This window comes from Mya arenaria, chromosome 17 (genome assembly GCF_026914265.1).
Source record: "Mya arenaria isolate MELC-2E11 chromosome 17, ASM2691426v1".
NCBI lineage: Eukaryota > Metazoa > Mollusca > Bivalvia > Myida > Myidae > Mya > Mya arenaria.
This window is the reverse complement of record NC_069138.1, coordinates 49976603-49992212: the sequence shown is the minus strand read 5'-3', so window position 1 is coordinate 49992212 and position 15610 is coordinate 49976603. Positions and strand designations below refer to the sequence as shown.

General features: G+C 32.9%; 2 long non-coding RNA genes across 3 annotated transcripts; one reads left to right on the top strand and one right to left on the bottom strand.

The window, feature by feature from the left end:
* Window positions 1–306: 306 nt before the first annotated feature.
* Window positions 307–1200, bottom strand: LOC128224889 (uncharacterized). The gene is made up of 2 exons (XR_008259568.1): window positions 837–1200; window positions 307–596 (listed from the first exon to the last, which is right to left on the bottom strand). It is a non-coding gene; the product is annotated as an uncharacterized LOC128224889 (long non-coding RNA).
* Window positions 1201–2436: 1236 nt separating this feature from the next.
* On the top strand, window positions 2437–5830 carry LOC128222780 (uncharacterized). Of its 2 annotated transcripts, XR_008259225.1 has the most exons (4): window positions 2437–2466; window positions 2620–2717; window positions 3075–3173; window positions 5398–5830. It is a non-coding gene; the product is annotated as an uncharacterized LOC128222780 (long non-coding RNA). The 2 variants fall into 2 exon arrangements; XR_008259224.1 differs by lacking the exon at window positions 2437–2466 and having other exon boundaries at window positions 2476–2717.
* The last annotated feature ends 9780 nt before the right edge of the window (window positions 5831–15610 follow it).

Here is a 15610-nt window from a genome sequence, read left to right as displayed (position 1 = left end):
GACTACTCGGACACACCTATCAAAACACTTTAAAAATGTTTGATGCTTCATCTGTAGATTGTAATGATAATTTCGTAGCTGATACCATGTTTAACGCCTATCTATTATGTCTCGTGAATTAGTTGCATGGTGATCAAACATGCTCTTCTTTATCTATATTCTTTATGATATGATGAACAAAGTGTAATGAATTCAGACTTCCCGAAAGTTGAAAAAAAGTGGCAGACATTCGGTCTGACAAGACATAAAAATCTGTCAGACCGAAAGGACATCTGTCAGACCGAAACAAAAGGAAAAAAAACGAAGTAATAACATTGGTTTATTCATCAATAGCAGCTTATTTCTTTATAAAGGCTTTATAGTATGTCTCTTATGAAAATCATCACTCTGTCAAAATTCAAAAGTTCATATTGATATTCAAAACACTTCTCATCATAATCAGGGTTTAAGTCCTGTTTGTCACAGAGTGTTAAATCTCCATTGCAAGAGCCTGATGTAAGGACTTTTTTCAGTGTTGGACAGGGTGACAACCTCCTGTGATGCCAATGGTTCTGGTGTAGTATGTTCGATTATATGCAGGCACATCTAGACTCTGCCTAAAATACAAAATATATCATGGACAGTGGATGTACAAATAAACTTTTATCAATAAAATAATGGGGTTTTTTCACAAATAAAATGCCTTTCACAACATGCCAAATATTATATTACAGTGGTGAATTTAGATTACACTTTTATACCTTATTATGGATTTAGTTTTTTTGTACAGAATTAAATTTTTTTTTTAAATTTATAGGTAGAGCTATTTTTTTAAGATAGAAGTAATAATTGCCTACCAGCAAAGTTTCTAGAGGTTTGAGTTTCACCATCATCATCGCAGGTTATTACTTGCTTTTCTTTGTCAATAACGAGTCATTTCCTATTTCTTTGCCATTTCACAAAATAATTCTTTCATGACATTTCGTTTCATATTCATTTTCCTTTCAGAGCATTCATCGATTGAAAATTTTCTCTTTATTTCACTAGCATTCGTAAAATGTTAGAGAAGCCATGTTTGCTGCGCAAATGACTGTCAATATGTAACATGCGCACCGATTGGTTCTTCTACGGGCACTGTGCCGAAAGCGACCAATGAAAACTTGTGTAACGTTTTTCTAAGGCCCTCATGCTAAAACCCGGTTACCGGAATTTTATGCTAAAACCCGGTCACCGAGAATAAAAAATAGCCGGACAGTCGGACCGATTTTTGTTCAGAAATCATCGGACCGGATCAAAATTTGCCGGTCATGTCCGTCGGACCGACGACTTTCGGGAAGTCTGTGAATTTAAAAAAATGCTTGTATTGTTGTAAACAATACCATAACAAGGTAACAGACAACAATAAAATATGAAGCAGGCAACACTTGAGTACCTTGGTGTACAGAATTCTTCACAGCGATTACTTCCCCTATATATAAATATAACATGCCGGATTTATATGATATATTAAAATAGTGTACCAGTTAGTCTTTTGCCTATCGTTCGCGTTTAAAAGGGCAGCGCTGTGAATACTGGTATACTCAATATTGTTTTAAACCAAAGACAGTTGTATACTTATTATGACACTTATGACCTTTAAACAGAAATTAAGTCGTGATGGGCCCAACACATAATACAGCCACTATTCGTATTGGAAACGTAGATTTATTGAAAACACTGTAACAGATTTTACTTCACATTAATGGACGTGTGTACAAGAAGGTTCACCAAAATTGTCTGCTGGAGCTGCTGCTGTTCACCAACAAAGGATTGTAGCCTGCATAACACACAATGCTGCTTATCATGTTGACAATGCCAACGACGTCGACAAACGCTGAACGGTCACCTGCGGTCTCGACGGATACATGTTTACACACCGAACGAGACGTGATACAGGTCACCAGATGAGTGTCCTATTATAATATCCCCTATGTATATCGAATTCGAGATTTGAAATTATATAAAGTTTCCGGAATGGGCCATTATATAGTATATACTAGTAACCGTCTCCATGGCCTAGTGGTTAGGCTTCGGCTACGGAGCGGGAGGTCGTGGGTTTTTAGTCCTGCTTTAACCCAGGAACTTTAATCGGTGATTTACACCGAGCACGTAAAAGAACTAAGGTTTTTTCTCGAAAAAGAGCTAGGGTATGGCACCCGTACTTCCTTGTATCCCACCACTGTCTCTTTCATGCTATCCCTTCAGCAAACACAAAGGACCCCGTTGGAAATAAGTGCTTTCACTTTCGCGGGTTATCCCTGACCGCAAGGTTTAAAGAAGTACATACATACATACAAACAAAGTTTTCAAAATTTATATTGATACCCGTTTACCAATATTTACTGTTGAGCGCTACCAGAGCGATATAGTTTACGAGTTTAGGATTAACGTCCCTTAGTTCTAAATTGACCATTGTTAAAAATAACAAAGGTAAAGGTATTTTCACCTGTAAGTTTGAGCATAATACTAAATTGAGTTAACAACTACCGTGAATATAGTGGTGTGTAATGAGTTTGACATGATATATCCATAAATACCGCTCTTCGGTTTTTGCAGGGTTAGAAATAAGATCAGGCAAATAAATACAGTGTTGTATTTCAGTATCTTGGCATAGCTATCAACAACCTATTTTCGATCCAAACCTGTTTTCGACTGGCACCGGAAAATATGTAAAACTCATGGATTGCACGTGACTTCCGGTAAAATACACTCTCAATGTTTACCTTAACAACAGAGTAATCAGAAAACTTAATGTGAAGTAAAAAAACTCAATTTTGATTGAAACAACACCAACTAGTCATGTTTAAATCATGCCAAATTAAACCTTTGATTTAGAATGATTTAATGTGAAAAACGCTTGTCAAAAGTGGCGTTGTTTTCATCTTTAAGATTTTACATTTCTTCCAGGGCCATCACTATTTGCCCGTAAGTATAGTGCACAACATTAAAAGTAGGGTATTTTGCTTTTAAAACTAAAATAGATGATATTTATCGACAGGTAACTTAATTGCAATATAAATGGTCTCTCAGTTTACATTACTTTATACATATTGCAGCCTAGGCAGGTCATAGGAGGATCATACAGAGTGGGGCCAGTGATACCAGGGTTCATGCTGGGTGCATTTATCCGCTTTATCATGTGAAAACCAGAAGTGGTAAAACATTCATTTGTCCATATTGTGGTAACTACAAAATGACTGTATGATAATAATATGTAAATAGTTTTAATTTATGCTTCTTTTAAGCAATTCAAACCAGTTTTAAAAAATTACAAACTTGAAAATAATGAGGTAAAGTTAAAAGACATGGTCAAAAACAGGTTGTGTTAAGGCCAATAAACTACTCGTTCATGTGACAGTCGCCATTTCGGGTTCATAATGTTAACAACATGCGATTGTTACGAATTTTATTTTATTTCAAAGATACACGATTGTTTGAAATGATACACACTGATATTTGTTTTTATTATCTCTATTATACAGTTATTATGCAAATGAATAAAATCCTTATGCGGTCGAAAATAGGTTGTTACGGGATATATTACTTGTACAACTATCAGTAAACACAATAGCAGTAAAGGCACTATGAGCATTGACAGATTCAGTAAAAGTCTATACACCAAAACAAGTCTGTCAGCCCTGAGATTTGATACAAGTAAGGGATAAATTGATAATTTTAAGGACAAATTTGACATGACCTCACAATAAGAATCTTTGTTTTCCCCTAGTGTACATGTAGTTCTGGCTTTTTCTTCCTATGGTTTACATGTAGTTCAGGCTTTGTCTTCCCCTAGTATACATGCAATGATATTATTGTCTTTCCCTAGTTTACATGCCGTTCAGTCATTGTCTTTCCCTAGTGTACATGTGATTCAGTTTTTGTCTTCCCCTGGTGTAAATGTAGTTAAGGCTTTATTACATCCTAGTGTACGTGTAGTTTCCATATCGTCTTATTCTAGTGTACATGTATTTCAGGCTTTGTCTTATCCTTGTGTACATGAAGTTCAACCATTGTCGTTCCCTAGTGTACATAAAAATCAGTCGTTGTCTTACATAAGTGAACTCGCAGTTCAGGCTTTTTCTTTCCCTAGTGGACATGAAATTCAATTATTGTCTTTCATTTTTGTACATGAAGTATAGCATTCTTTTTGTTCTTCCCCCATTGAACATGTAGTTCAGTCCTATCTTTGACTCATCATATGCTAGTGTACTACTACATAAAGTTCATTCTTTGTTTTACCAAAGTCTACATATAGTTCAGTCTTTGTCTTCCCCTAGTGCACATGTATTTCAGCCTTTGCTGTCGCCTAGTGCACATGTAGTTCAGTCTTTCCCATCCACTAGTGTACATTGAGATCAGTATTGAATTATCCTTGTGTACATCTAGTTCAGTATTTGTTTTACCCTATAGTACATATAGTTCAGTCTTTGTTTTCTCCTATTATACATGTAGTTCAATTTTCGCATTCCAGGAGTGCACATGTATATAAATATTTGAACTATCCTAGCGTATATATAGTTTAGTCTGTGTTTCTTTTTATTGTACATCTAGTTCTGTCTTTAACTTACCGTAGTGTACATGTAGTTCAGGCTAAGTATGCCCTTTGTGTACATAAGGTTCATGCAATGTCTTATCCTTGTAAACTTGTATCTCAATCCTGATGTGTGCTAGATGTAATAATCTACATGTAGTTGTTATTCAATCCTTGTCCGTACCTTGTGTGCATGAATTTTAATAATTGTCTTAACGTATTTATGTTAGTAATTAATCATTGTAAATCACTAGTTTACATGTAGTTCAGTCTGTGCGATCCCCTTGTGTACATCTAGTTCAGTACTTGTTGTTTAGTCCTTGTCTTATCTTAGTATACATGTAGTTTTATCCCGTATTTCCAAAATGTAGATGAAGTTCCGCCTTGAATTTACTCTACAGTAGAGTATTTTCCTTAGTATACATGTAGTGCTGTCTCCGTTTACCATATTGTCTTATCACTGTGAACATGTGGTTTACTCCCCTTGTCTCATCATAAAGTAAATACTAAGGATAATCCTTGTCTACGTCTCGTGCACTTCTAATATGTCTACTCAAAGTAAAATAAACGTTCGGTGCTCTTACATTTCATACAACTATCAACATTTTAATACAAACACCAACACTTTAATACACATATCTTCGCAATTATTTCATATTTAAAATGCCGCGAAGATTTATAACCGCCCGGCAGAATATTGGGCGAGCCTTTCGGCCTTCGGCTTCGCTCCGCTCACTCCATATTTTGCAATATATACACACACATATAGTTATATAAGCGCACGCTTGTGTGTGCGTGTGTGTGTGTGTGTTTGTGTGTGTATGTAAAATAGTGTTTATCTTTCGCAGATGCAAATGGTACACATTAGAAAATTATGGTCCATGTGAACACGTTCTGAAGACGTTTGACGCCAAAATTTAGAGATTCAAAAGTTAAGCAGTATTTAATTCGAAGATCTACTACAACTCACGAGCCATATGCAGAACCAGAGAACAGATGTTGTACCAGTGTAACACATGCGGTGATTAAGTCACAGAAACTCTGTACATGACGCTCACAAGAAACTGAAATAGACATTTAACTTAATGTAAAAGTAAAACATGTAATCATGTTTTTTTCTCAAAAGTGTTCTCAATAGAACATGTTAAATATCGCACACCGGATATATATATATATATATGTGATACATTCGATGATGCTTTCTCTCTGATGGTAATTTGGATATAGGAAAAAGAAACAGCTGTGAAGAAATACAATTGTAGAATATGTTATCCTGAGTTTCTTGAAAATGGAGTTTCAGAAAAAGAAGGAGAGTAAACACATGGGAGAGAAGCCATACAAGTGTGAGACATGTAATGCGTCTTTCTCCTTGAAAGGTCATTTAAAGGTACATACAATAATTCACACAGGAGAAAAGCCATACAAGTGTGAGACATGTAATGCGGCTTTCTCTTTTAAAGGTTATTTACAGTCACATGCAAGAGTACACACACGAAAGAAGCTATACAAGTGTGAGATTTGTGATGTTGCTTTCTTTTTAGAAAGTCATTTACAAGCACATACCAGGAGACACACAGAAGAGAAGGCCTACAAATGTGAAACATGTGATGCCGCTTTCTCTAAGAAAAGTCACTTTATGGCGCATACAACAATACACACAGGAGAGAAGCCATACAAGTGTGAGACATGTGATGCTGCTTTCTCCTTGAAAGGTCATTTAAAGGCACATACAAGAGTTCACACAGGAGAAAAGCCATACAAGTGTGGGATATGTGATGCTGATTTTTCCCTTAAAAGTCAATTACAGAGACATATGAGAACACACACAGGGGAAAAACCTTATAAGTGCGACATTTGTGATAGTGCTTTCTCTCTGAAATGTAACTTACACACTCATATAAGAATACACACAGGAGAGAAGCCATACAAGTGCGATATTTGTGATTCTTCTTTCTCGCGTAGTACTCGTTTACATAGACATATGAGTATACACACAGGAGATAAGCCACACATGTGTAAAATATGCGGTGTTTGTTTTTCTTTGAAAAACTACTTGCAGGCACATTTGAGAATCCATACAGGAGAGAAACCATACAAGTGTAAGCATTGTGATGCTGCTTTTTCGCAGAGAAGTAGTTTAGGGAGACATATAAGAACACGTGCACGAAAAGATGCCATGCATGTGTGAGATGCTGCATTTGTGCAGAAGAGTAGTTTATTGAGACTTATAAAAATAAAAAACGAGAAATACGACATACTAATGTTTTAATAGTTGTGCAATTTAATACTTCACACGAAAAAGCCGAACAAATTAAAGAGTCAAAATCATGCTTTCCGATACAACTTATATGGCGATGTAAGATGCGTTGTTTACTATGTATTATGCGCGAACGGAGACAGCCAATCTGAAGCCAGCAACCGAGAAGTAGGACAGCGATGAGGTCAAAATGAGATCAAGTTGTACAGGGCCTTATAAGTTAACAATATAATGAACTTGACTGTGAGGAAATGAAACGTCCTTTTTGAATATGACATTGTTTTATTTACTGACACATGGAGGAATGAAAGGTTTAATTATGATGTTGACATTTTTACTTCGTATGTTGTACACAGAAAAAATAAAGCGAAAACAATCGAAGATAAACAGTGGTAGAGTAATGATTTGCATTCATAATATATTAAAATAATATGTTCAATTTGTAAAGCATACAAGTGTTTGTACACAATAGATAAGATTAGAGAGGAAAATATTTGAACATGAACATGATGTTTTTTTGTGCCTTACTTATTATGTTTTAGGTTGATGCAGAGAATATTTCATTGAAACTAGTGTTTTTGAATTGATAATATATGATATATTGAAATTCACTCATACGTATGATAGTACATGTAAGAATTTCAGTGTGTGATTTTGCTGTAAATGACAATATTGATGTTTGTTAGGAAAGCTTTTACTAGATGCTTATATACAAGATGAATATTTATCAAGAATCAATTCACAAGACTGTGAATGGAAATTGGAAGATATTGTTAGATTTTAGTAAGATGTCTGGTTTGAGGTTTTTGAAAGGAAGTATAGGATTAAATTGTGAAATAGGAAAATGTACATATAAGATTAGATTGAAAAAAATATAGTAGAATCTCGAAGCTTGTATAAACAAACTGTTAGAAAAAAGAAATGTGTTTAGAACAAGACGGTTTATTCAAAGAAAGGAAATATTATACACAATATATATTTGAAATAGGCCAACATGACCCGTGATCAAATCAGTCATAGAATATGTAATGGTTTACGTATGGAAATACAAATAGCGAACATGTAAAGTATTAACAAGTATGTTTGTATCAAATAAATAAATAGCAATTTCATCTTATGAGTTTGACACATATCATAAATAATAAATAAATGAATTAAACTCTAAAATAGTACATTTGTATCATATTATTCACAACAGTATTTACAGAATTTGATAACTTCCGAATTACGCCCCATTCACTCTGATAGACAACAAACAGAAAGGTTAGAGAATGCTAAACTTCATTGGAATAGGTTCTGTTGAAGCAAATGACAAATAGAATTTATCAGATTAAGATTTTCTTATGTATTTCAAAGTCATTAATGGTCCAGACTCTTTTTTCCAACCTGATGGTAATGTTTTGTATTTTCATGATAGATATTTAATTGGGGAGTTGAATGTGGAATTAAATGACTCATTTACACATAATGATTTTAGTAAAGGTTGTAATTTGAATTGTGACATAGCAGCTGGGCTGGATTATTTGTTAAATGAGTGTTTTAAGTATTGTATATATAGATTTAGCTTTTTAAATTTTGTGTGTACTCTGTTTTCACATTGGATATTTTCCTGCGACATGGTCTGAAGGCTTTATTGTTCCTTTACATAAAAAGGTTTACACAACTAAGGTATAATAGTTGTGTTGTACATTTGCTAAATTGTTCACAAAAGTAATTAATAATAGATTAAATATTTGTGTATATTGAGGCACAGGTAGTCTTTAGGCAAAATATGTGCCCGGTTGATCATATTGTTGTACTTGATAGTATAATTTGGTTGAAGTTATGAGTTAGAGGAAATATTTTTCATGTAATAAAATCAATGTTTTCCAATGCTAAGTCAAACTTTAGCTTAATGATTGAATGGGAAATGAAGATGTTTCTTGTTATATAGGTGTACGAAAATGAGAACGTTGATTGTTTTTTTTTTTCAATGTACATAAATCATATAGAAGAATATTGCATGTTGAATGGTTTCAAAGGCATAGATATTGGCATTTTAATTGTTTTTTATTGCTTAATGGTGATTATATAATACATATGGCTGAATTTAAGGATGAAATAAATTAAGGTTATATATTACTTGAACAGTATAATGATAGATGGAAACTAAGTTTAAACTGTACCAAGTCTTAAATAATGATCTTTAAAAAAGGTTGAGATAAGAGATACAAAATAGATATAGTTAACCATTTTACATACTTAGGCATTGTCTTTACAATTGGAGGCTCTTTTTCAAAAACTTATGAATTACTAGCAGGACAGGCATCAAAAGCAGTTTTTTTTTAAATTAAATTAATATCTTATTGAATTTCCAACAGTATCTATATCAAATTCTTTTTTTTTTTTTATAGATTTATTCTACCAATTTTAATTTTTCGATCTGAAATCTGGGTTTTAGAAATAGTTCATCTGAATTTCTACAAAAAACTTTTAGGGGTTAGAATTCAAAGTCAAAATAATTTCATATATGGTGAGATTAGATGTTGGTTAAAAGATATTAAACTAGAGGATAATAGATATGTCTAACATGGTTACTCTTATATGTGTAGATATTTAGAAACAAGGCCAAATCGTAACTCATGGGCAAAGTCTGTATGTACTGTTTTACAGTCACAGGGTTTGCAATATGTTTGGTTAAATCAAAGTGAAGGATATGGAAAAATGTTTTTATTTTTGTCAAAGTCGATATTACATAATACATTTATACAGAACCGAAATACTCATCACGAGGAAGAAGTTAATCAAGGTTTTGTAATTCAACCTTATTTCTGATGATACTCTAAGATAACATAAGTCTATTTTTTAATTTAAATATATTAATGTTGATCAAATAAGGCTGCAATTGCAAAACCTTGTTATTTAATGTCCTCTTTACAATGTTTTAATAAACACACACATTCAGATAAATACATTGGAAAAAGACCAAATGTACCAACATTTGTTTAATTAATGCAGCCAAATATACTATTAAACACACTGTCCTCTCGCTTTCGCATATTTGTTATTAGGGAATAATGTATTTATCTATGTTTAAAAATGTTTTGATTTTGTAATATGTCCAATGATTTCTCTCTTTTTTCTTATATTGTGATTTTTGTTTTGAATTTTTGTCCACTTGTGAATGTAAAAATTTGATAAATGTAGATTCATGGACAAAATGAATATATGTATTGTTAATAAACTTTTTAATGTGTCTATATTTTACAGCATATCACTCCAGTTTTCGTTCAAGTTAAAACTGTTCGTCATTTTCTAAAAAATGTATAATATTATTTTAAAAAAACCTCGCTCGCTATTTCTGCTGCTGCTTGTGATGATGATGGCTGTGGTGCAGATAATTAGAAAGAATATGCTTAAATGATAGTTATGATGATAAGAAGGGTCTGTACGCCCACCTAAAATTTGACTGTGGTCCGTATGGCCAACTTACCCCTTGTCTGAGGTTCTGCGCACACGCTTTCCTTGCTTGAGGTTCGTACGCCACACTTATCATTGTCTGCGATCGGTTTATCAGTCAAAGTTAAATTCAATCATTTAATGCGATCGGATTGCAACTTGACATTCAGTCAAACGGCATGTGAAACGTTTTGTACAAATACAAGATTCACTTTACATTGCTTGTGCTTTATGTTTTCCTCCAGTTCGTCGTGATCAGTAATGATATTCATATGCTGGTGTTGCCGCGTATACCAGTGACGGTTTCAGTTTTATAAAGACGAAATGGTTCGGAGTTAAATGCGTTTATGTGTCTCTGGTTAGAAATATAGATACGTAACTAATGTGTACTAATCGGAGTGTTCTATCGGTAATAACTACTACAGCCTCATTGAAGACTCTATAGGTTTTGCGAGTGAAAGCGACATTGATAACATTAATATTAAAGGAGCTTTCAGCCTGAACACTTAAGTCGATAATTCAGGTTGAAAAATCAACTCTTTATTGCAACAGTTGGCCGTTGAACAAAGCATCTCGGATTCAACGCTCTTGACAAGAAAGGCTTCGTTACTTATCGATCTCCTATTTGTGTCTGACTCGAACTCCTTAGTCCATAGTGGGGTTGGATAGTCATTGCTAGAGCAAAACAATAGAATGGTTATAGAAACCCTAAACGGGTATATAAGGTTATTTGTCGTAGATAATGGAAATTTTACAATACTAACTATAATCAAGTTTGCCAGAAGCTCTCTGACACTGATTGGTCACATTTTAGGAATACTTATGTTGATTTGTTTGCCACTAATTTACTAAATCAATGATGATATTCCCAACAGTACTAACAATCCGATACATTGTACTAGGTTTCGCTGCTTGCGTAATGAAGTTGTTGCGGAGTTTCAAATCGAAATATTTTGATTCACTTTCTTTAAAAATCAAATCCAGTGAGCTTAGTTCCAGGGATTGGTGAACAACTTTTAAGTCATTTATCACTCCGGTAAAATCACGAGGCATTCTCAAACTACACAACCCTCTAGATGATCTGGTCATTGAAGACGACCAAGGCCAGGCTGATATCCTCAATTATTTATTTTCCTTCAGACCTACGTTGACGATTCAATACAAGTTTTACTTTAATTTAATTACCGGTGATGCTTAACTTGCTTCGATTGTTTTCATACACCACGAAGTTAAAGATGCTATAAGTATCCCCTCGGTTGGTAAAGCATATGGGCCTGATGACATTGGTAATCGTATTCTACAAGGGTTGGCTAAGTTTTTCAAAAGCTTTAAGTAGAATACGATTATCAATGTCATCAGGCCCATATGCTTTACCACTCGAGGGGATACTTATAGCATCTTTAAGCTTTTGAAAAACCCGTATGTGATTTGTTCAATGCTTCTTGTGTTGTTCCTTCTAATTGGAAATATTCAAATATTTGCACTGTCTTTAAAAGGGGATCCTAAACAACGTACTTGTTGATTTTAAAGTAATTTATCGTCATAAATTATTAAGCCTTCGGCTAACCCAAAAATTTCATCCGCCTTGCCACGGCACTATCCTAGTAGTCTATTCTTCCTGTTACTTTGTTTATTAAAACTCTATAAATTACCTTAAAATTAACAAGTACGTTTTTAAAAATGCATTATAATACATCAATATCAATTCAAAACATAAAATATTTTAAAAGAGCATACAAATGGATCAGTCACCAAACATTATCTGATGGTGTAACAATTATTCTGCAAGTCACAGACTGCAGTACATAGGTCATGGTTCAAAATCACGAGTGTTTACAAATAATCGTCAAATGGTATGGGTATAATTCAAGGTTTATAGACGAGTTGTGATCATTACAATAACAATTAGCTGACGTCTGATTTAAAATATGTCTGAAAAAACAATTATAAATACTCTTTAAATAGAAATATTAAACCAGGTGTTTAACCCCTTGAGCGAGAATTGATATTGTATAAAGAATGAAAACCAATATTTGATTGTGAAAATTAAATAAACCGTTGGAAAGGCTTACGGTTATTCTTTTGTAGACTTTTAAAATTCAAATCGGGTAGATACGACAGATAGATCGATATATTCATTTGCATAAGTACGTACATCAGCAAAATTATCACAGATAAGCTCAATAAGATAGCAAAACCATATCACAAATTAAAATAAATATCACACATAATAAATAATCATCGTATTCAAGTTATCAAAAATCAAATATCTCATTCTTTTTACAGAAGTTGAACTACATTATTTTTACTTAATATCTTTAAAGTTCAATCTCAAATTGATATAGTTATTGATTCAAAGATAAAAAATATCAACTTGCAATTTCTTCCTTTTAAAGAAAAACATAATAAATAAAGATGTATATGCAGGATAGCCCTATAATTATTGTCAATGCGATCCTATTGTGTAAAAGAACAACAACAACAAAAAAGAAAAATAGTTACAAGTATCTTTCGATCGGAAATAAAACACATTTTGCATCAGGATGTACCATTTGAAATAAACATTATGCTCTATACAAGCCCAAGAAGTGGTTCTTTAATTCCTTATTGAAGCACACACGCAGTCATGCTTTTTTATTGGAATCTAGTATATATATATATATATATATATATATATATATATATATATATATATATATATATATATATATATATATATATTTAACATTACAATTATGTGCACTGTCTCTGGTTTCATACCAATGATCGAAAGACAGCTTCCTACATCAGCAACATTTAGCCCTAGATGGTTGATTCTATCTCTAACAGGGCGATTATTCCCAACCACTGATGAACTTCCTTTTTTAATAGATGTTTAACACTGGCAGATTAAAGCTCAACCAGTACCTAATTATTTGAAATGAACATATAAATGAACATATAAATGATGAAAGTAATAGGGGCATTTTAAAAAAGAACCCGAGTCCTTTAAAAACCTGGGGGGGGGGGGAGATGGGGGTGTGTGTTATACACGCCGGTACTTTTTGAAGGGTTTTTCAGAACATAATTCTGGAAACAATTCATAACTTACAGTGCGTAGAGGTACACGTTTCGATGTTGGGTTTCTTTCAGCGTAAATCTGTTTCTAAAATCTGGGATTCCGTATAAAAATTATTAGAAGTAGAAGTTGACTTTGAGACCGAAATTATATTTATGGTAAAAGAAAGGAACTGTTTATGTTGTAATTCAAGAGACATCGAAGATAAAATCCATTTCATATCTATATATCCATGTTTTGATCCAATTCGAAGAAAATATGTAAAACGATATTATTTTACTCAACCGTCAAGTTAATATATATTTCTTAAAAAAAACAGACATTACTTTATTAATTATCTTCGTTAAATAGAAACGTCGTGTTTAAGGCAATCAATGTCCAATGAGGACGTTTAACTTTTTCTACTTTTCACGCTCCCCTTATATGATCATATTTCTCATATTCATCTGCAACTATTTCCTATTTTCTACTGCCTGTTAATTCAATACATTTGTTTTATAAAATTGATAACAAAGACGATAAATTCTTGACGATTCTTTTATGTTCTGTTCTTAGAACAGCAATGAATATATAACATACACGTGAAGAAGAAATTTAATTGATTCTATAAAATATTTATTGACCAATGAAACGGGACCACTTAAGTTATTTCTTTCAATGTTTATGCAGCAGTATTCATTTCATTTTCTGATATGTCACACTCTTATAATGGTAACCGTCGACAGTCAAAATCTACTATTTAATAAGACGTCGAGTCATCGTACCATAAACAAACAGCACATAAATTGATCTCAATATCATGGTTGAACAACTTGTGCCTAGTTTAAAAGACGTTCAACGTGACTACATATATTACGAATAGTAGTAAACAGCTCACATATCGTTTTTTTAAGCAATGTACACAGGTTATTGCCTATGATTTCAAACAAGTTTATCTTCAAATATATTTTATCAGAGCCACACGAAATGGTGCTTGTGTATCTAACAGTGTAAACAATGAATACACCGTTTTCATAATATAAAGATAGACGGTCCGATTATTTTTAGTTAATGGCTACCCAGCTACAATACCATCAATGTACTTTGCCAACGGATACCATGCCTGTTTCAACTTCATCTCCGCCTCAATCAATTTCGGTACTAGACCATTCCCATTGTAATTCCGTCCTTAGGAAATTGTTCTCGGCGAATCATGTGCCTTTTCAGTTAACCGATGTACAAATAAGCTTTTTATTCGTTTTGTATAAAGCATTTGAAACCTATTGGTTATGATCATTATTTAGATATATATCCTAAAATCTTACGACTATTCTTTTGTGACTTTCTGTTCAGCCTTTACGAATCCAAACGGGTCGAAATAACCGTTATCAATTTCAACGTGATGAAACATATTGTTTATGTTGTAATAAAAGATATGTAGAAGACGAACACCATTTCATTTTCAATCTTATTAGAAAGAAATACATAAAACCTTATTATTGCATTCGTCCATCTGTTTTAAAATTTATTAAACTGTTAAATATATCACATAGATAAAAACTCATAAAACTATATTTATTTGTCAAAAAAGCGTTATGTATAAGACGAACAATTCAAAATATTGAATTATACTAATGATCAAAACAAATTTATCCTCACCATATTTGAATATGTCCATACATGTTCAGTTTTCTGATCTGTTTCGTAGTCACTCAATTCATTAGTATGTATGCTATATTTTGGTGCCTGGTGATTCCATATACATTTGTTATTATTAGGAAGGGTAGTTCTTACTGCCTTTACATATGTAAATTAAATTACCGATGAAATAGTTAAGATAAAGTTGTTGCAATTCGTAGTTTTGGTCAATATTTCAACTGCAGTTAGAAATCGAATTACTCATTTTGTAATTTTGAAGTCTAATTGATGGCGTTTATTATATTTGTATCGGTATAACTTTAACATATTCTTATTCTGCCAATAAAACCCCTTCTTATTATACCAAAATAATACAAAATCGCAAATTTAACTCTTTATATTCCTGTGCAAGAAAGCGTTTAGGCATCGAAGGGATGCAAAATATGCAATTTCATGTCCGAGTTTAATTGAAATGAAGGGAAAACACCAGGTATAATAGGTATATACATGTAATCGGCAATCAATATCCTTTCAAATGATACCGAAAACATATAGGGTGTATATGGATCAAAATTAAACATCCATCATTGACAGTATGTAAATTAAACATCATTGACAGTATGTAAATTAAACATCATTGACAGTATGTTAATTAAACATTGACAGTGTGTAAATTAAACATTGACAGTAT